The sequence below is a fragment of the Pantherophis guttatus genome, chromosome 1 (assembly GCF_059756535.1).
Source record: "Pantherophis guttatus breed Tessera chromosome 1, ASM5975653v1, whole genome shotgun sequence".
Lineage (NCBI taxonomy): Eukaryota > Metazoa > Chordata > Lepidosauria > Squamata > Colubridae > Pantherophis > Pantherophis guttatus.
Genome location: NC_142063.1, coordinates 144,362,530 through 144,368,529, shown reverse-complemented (window position 1 = coordinate 144,368,529; position 6,000 = coordinate 144,362,530).

Below are 6,000 nucleotides of genomic sequence, written 5' to 3'. Positions count from 1 at the left end.
ATTCGAACTGAAAGCCTGTAAATATGTGATAATAATGTTAGCTCTCCAGGCTATAATACAGCGTGCTTGGTTTTGCTTAATATTTATTGAATAGCCTTCTTACTTTGAATATTGTGTGGGTAGTAAATTATTAATTTGAATAGCTTCCAGTTTTTTATTTAATATGGAAAGATAAACAAACAAGCAACCCCCCCCCCCAGATTATATAAGCAACAGGAGAATACACGGGTGTTTTCACACTTGAGTGTGTTCTTAAAGAAGGTTTACTGAGTAGCAGTGACTTCATTGTTGCAGTGATACGTATGTACTGTTATGTTCACTATTTGATGTGTGCATTACTGATGATGCACGGAATGTGAAGTAGGCCACACAAGAAGCATTTTATATGCATATCCCCTTTCCTTATCAATCATTTAAAAAACCAACAGGAATTTGAAGTTAAGTCAGACATTATTTTGTTCATCTCTGATATGACAAATATTTTGAAAAGATATTAGTAGTTTACAAAGGATCCCCAGATTGAAAGTAGAAAGAAGGAAGCTTCTCACGTTAGGTGTAATTCATCAGCAATATCTATAGATCTTTTTAAAAAAAATTATTTAGGAGTTTTTATGGTTACCCAATTCCCAGTGATTCTGGATGGCTTACAAAGATAAGACCCCCAATAAAAAAATCCAATACATTCCTATCCCTCTGGTCATATAACATTCAGAACTTGGTAGTAAAAACTTTTGGGAGGGCCATTTGCATGGGCGTCCACAGAATATGGGGATGAAAGTGAAAATGAAAATTGAAAAGAACAGAAATTCGTGAGAATTTATGTAAGACATTACTGTTACGAGTGCAAAACTAAGGACTGGACTAGGTGGATCTGTGAGCATATGATGCTGGCAGAAGAAAGAGATGCTGAGCCTTGGTGGCGCAGCAGACTAAAGTACTGTTAAGTAACACCAGCTGCCTGCAATTACTGCAAGTTCAAATCTCACTAGGCTCAAGGTTGACTCAGCCTTCCATCCTTTCAAGGTAGGTAAAATGAGGACCCGGTTTGTGGGGGCAATAAGCTGACTTTGTATAAAAAAGAACACTTTTTTACCTGCTTAGTAGGGCCGAAAGCCCTACTAAGCAGGTATATACAAAAGTATGAAGGCTATTGCTTAACGCATTGTAAGCCGCCCTGAGTCTCTGGAAAAGGGCGGCATATAAATCGAACCAATAAATAAATAAATAAATAAATAAATAAATAAATAAATAAATAAATACCTCCATCTGAATCAGAGGTGGGATTCAGCAGGTTTGCACCGGTTTGGGCAAACCAGTTGTTAACTTTTTGCCCAGCTCTGAAAACTGGCTAATCCCACCACTGGCTGGCCCCACCCCACCCCACCCTCCCAGGAGTCCCTCCTTATCTCGCATCACCTGCCTTAGCCAGTACCTAAAGTCATGCCCGTGGCATAGCTGCTGCTGCTCTCTGGCTCCCTTGCTCCCTTGCCTTGACCACATGGATTCCCGCTTGCCTGCCTTCGCTGCAACCTCCCACATGGCCCAGCTCCCTGCGTGGTGAGTCTTCCTTTGATGATCTCTGCTGCCTCCCACACAGCCCAGACTTTAAAGATTTTTGCAGCAGGAAACAGTGGGTGGCTACTTCTGGCCTTTGTTGGTGCAGCTGGGCACAAATCGGTCGCTTGGGAAGCAACCTGATCTCTGTCCCGAGACACTGGCCTGCTGCAGCTGCCAGCCCGAACCGCCTACCACCGCTGCCTCCTCATTGTTGTCCGGAACTACCTGCTGCCTCTGCCTCCACCTCCTCAGTGCTGGCCTGAACCGACTGCCACCGCCTCATTGCTGGCCCGCTGGCCTGAATCACCTGCCACCACTGCTGTTGCCTCATAGCCAAAGTAGCCTGCACAGCACCTTGTGCAGCACATTGAAATTTAGCACGCAAGGGGAGACAGGGTCCCCTCCTCCTCCTGAAGTCCATTATGACGCAGAGCCACAATGCGGGCTCGCCCCTAACAATAGCAGTGGCATCAGCCATGATGTGGTTCAGGCCAGAGGCAGGCAATGCAGCGGTGGTGGCAGGCCAGTGTCTCAGGGCAGAGACCAGGTCACACATCTCTCCGAGCGACTGGGGCAGCAATAAAGGCCAGAAGTAGCCGCCTGCCATTTCCTGCTGCAAAAATCTTTAAAAAAGAACCTGACTGTCAGGCAGAGAGACCCAGCAAGAGATGAGGCACCAGAGAATCACACCCAGATGCTTCTCTCAGCCGCACTGCTTCTTGGATACGGCTCTGAGCCTGAAGTGGCGGGAGGCAAGGGCAGCCTTGAATGCAAATGTACTACGACGAAGGTGGACTGCTGTTGCTGTGACCAAGGCAAATAAATACAGGGGCACTTCACTTCCGCATTAAGGCTCTGGCCATCACCACTGCTGCTTTGGCCTCCTGTGCCACCCCAACTTGCCATAACAATGCCATTACCTTGTTCTGGCCGGCGGGGGCTGCACTACTCCTTGCATCACTTCTTGTACCATCATCTATGGTGGAGATTTCCAACCCCACACAGAGCGAGTATCCCTCCCCTGCCATCACCCTTACAATCTCAGGCCAGGCAAGGAATGACTGGGAGGGGAGGGGAGGGGCAAGGGGCATGGCTAGCCAGCACTCCACTCCCATACTAAGGCTCTGGCCATCATCACCTCTGCTTCGGCCTGACTGCGCCACCCCACCTTGCCATGAGTGACATCGGGTTGGCCACACCCACTCAGTCACATGAGCTCCCTAGCCACGCCCACCCAGCCAGTCATTAGGGAGAACCAGTTGTTAAATTACTTGAATCACCCCACTGATCTGAATCCCATAAAAATTGGCCCCTTAATGCAGCGGGAGTAAATTGGCTCTCTTTAGTAGCAGCCACAAAGCACCTCCAAAGTACTCCAACCAGTGGAGATTCCGCTAAGTTTGACAATGGAGAATCTCAGCTGGCCATGAGCAGGAGCATCACCATTGCTCCTTGGTTCCATATGGACAACATATGCTTTGTTAACTTAAAAACGGTTTCATGGTTTTGTGATGTAATAAAGTAAGATACCTGGAGGCAAATACCCTTTTTGTCTGTTTGGAAAACAATGCAAAGGCTGATCTACAATGTGTTAGTTTTGAGAAAGTCTAGTTCCATGCTAGGGATAAAATGGCCAAGATTGCAGTGGCTTTATACAAATCCGTGGAATAACAAACTATAGTAGCTACAATATTTCTGGAAAAACCACCAGAAGAGTCATTCAAATGGTAGAAGATTACAAAAAAGAGTACAACACTTGTTAGCTTCCTAATTTAGAGGAGGGAAAAAAAAAAAACCAGGAGAAGGGATAAATTATGGAGGGATATAACTTTGAACATTCAAGTTTTTTCCCCCCATTTCTCACAGGGATGTCTATGGGATGTAAGAAAAGTCTAGTTAGTATTTACAACTGAATAACTGAAGCCCAGTCATTTTTTTATGTGCATCACATAAATAAGCAGGGCTCAGATTGCATAGCCCCAGCTGCCATTCTTTTTCCCAAGCACACCCCAGTGCAACCTGATATGTCTTAATAACGGAATGCATCATCATCCAATGGAAGTCTATCAGACCATATACAGTAGGGATGGCCATCAACTTGATTGGCTTTAAAAAATAGAATCTCTGGGGATAACCAGGGGTGAAATCCAGCAGGTTCTGACAGGTTCTGGAGAACCGGTAGCGGAAATTTTGGGTAGTTCGGAGAGCCCCAGAGTGGAATGAGAATGGAGATTTTGCAATATCCTTCCCCTGGAGTGGGGTGGGAATGGAGATTTTGTAGTATCCTTCCCCTGCCACACCCACCAAGCCACACCACGCCCACCAAGCCACGCCCACAGAACCGTTAGTAAAAAAAATTGGATTTCACCAGTGGGGATAACCCTGTTGAGTTGATGTTACCTCTAGGATGAAAAGTAGCCAGCCTCCAAATGCCAGGAACCAAGGAAGATCTCTGGGGGAAAATCCACTTCTCAACTCTGTTGGGGGCTTTTTGAAAGTAGATGGATAGTCACTGTGGAAGGTTCAAGATGTGGAAAGGCTTTGGAGTGTTTCAGGGAGATTCAGCCTGTTGGGTTGAAGTTACATGAAATTTCAGTATTTTATTGACTATTTCTGTACAGTTCTGACTAGTTCTGTAGAGCCTGACTAGGTGGCTCAGTGGCTAAGACACTGAGCTTGTCGATCAGAAAGGTCGGCAGTTCGGGGGTTCGAATCCCTAGTACAGGTCTCTCGCATGAGCAGAGGGCTGGACTAGATGACCTCCAAAGTCCCTTCCAACTCTGTTACTGTTATTCTGTTATAGTTCTTTAAACTTCAGGGTTTGAACTTAAAATATAAAGAAGCACCGTAATACCGATATGTACACCTTCCTACTGATTTTTTTTAATCTTATTCCAAAGGGAAACAAGATCCAAAGAAGGTAACTTTAACAATGAAACTGATCTCTGATTAATCTACCTGATCCATAGTTATACTACTACACAGAAGGAAAATAGGTTCTGAGGGAATGTGTGTTTAAAAAACCTCACAGACGCATCTTTAAAAGATCAACTTAAGTTTTAATGACTAAGCAGTCTTCTCCATATGAAAAGAAATACCAGAAAATAAAGCCAGAAGATATTGCTTTTGATGAGAAAATAAATCTAGATCTATGTACATATTGGCAAAACTAAAACCATCTGATCCGGAGGAATATATCAAAGATGGGAAGAATAATAAATAGTGCCTCCCGAGCCATGTTTTGAAGATGCTGCCAGTTTGCCAAAGAAGTTAATAAGAAGTCAAAAATCATTCTGCCACTTTTTTTTCCCAAAGAGGATCCTACTTAATGCTCCATTTAATTTGCTCAAATGTCAAGACACATCAAAATGGGAAATTTATTGTATTAGTCATTGAAAGAGATATAGTTGGAGCATCATGATATCTAAAGATGATTAATAAAAATAGCTATTGATTTTACAAAGACAATAAATCTAGCTGATTACATTATGCCACAGAGGGACACCCGCTTCCTTCCCTTTGCATTCTGAAAATATCTCTATATTTTTTGTTAAGATATCAGCAAAACCGGTCCTACCAAGTAGAGAGATGCCATTGCCTCGATATAAATGCCTTTTATACTATTGCCTTTTTCCAGCAAAAGCATTGAATTGGCTTCACAGTGCTTCCTGAGAATAAATCATTGATGACTTTGAGGACGATGTCTTCAAAATAGCTTTAAAGGTAAAGCTTAAGCTTCATTAACATCTGGAAAATATTTTTGTAATGTTTATATGGCATTCAGTCAGATCTATTGTCGTCTCAGATTAATCCTGAAGTACAGGTAAGAAGGACAATAATAAAAGCATTATAAATAATGAAAATTTAAAATGTTACATTTCCTATCTATTCAGAAGTAATCCTTTTCTTCACATGCAGGTGAATTTGCTCTATGTGAACTCGTCAGTCTACTCTTTTGACCCATTGAAAGACTCTGCTCTCTAAATTGGGAAAATCTGCAGTGCTATTCTGCCATACCTTTACCAAATTATAGATAATGAATACAGAGAAGAAGGACTTTGCTTTTAAACTCTTCTCAAAAAAATGGGGAGAAAGAGGCCTGGTTGCTTAGAACTGGGAGACTTTGAAAAGAAAATTTATATTTCGGATTTCTGGATATAAACCCTTGGAGATAAAATCAGTAATTATTAATAGAATCCCACCAAATGTTTTCTAATACCAAGGACAACAATAAGACATTAGAATTTTTCTACGAGAGAGGAGGAAAAAGGCAATCCGAATGATCCTGAAGTACAATGTTTTTTACCTTTCTATCCGTACATTTCTTATCCATTGGAAAAGATCAATATCAATATTTTTCCTCTACCTATTCAAATTAATCACAATGTTCTCTTTATGAGAAAATCAGTGTGTTTTTGAGAATTATTTAAACATTAGCATATA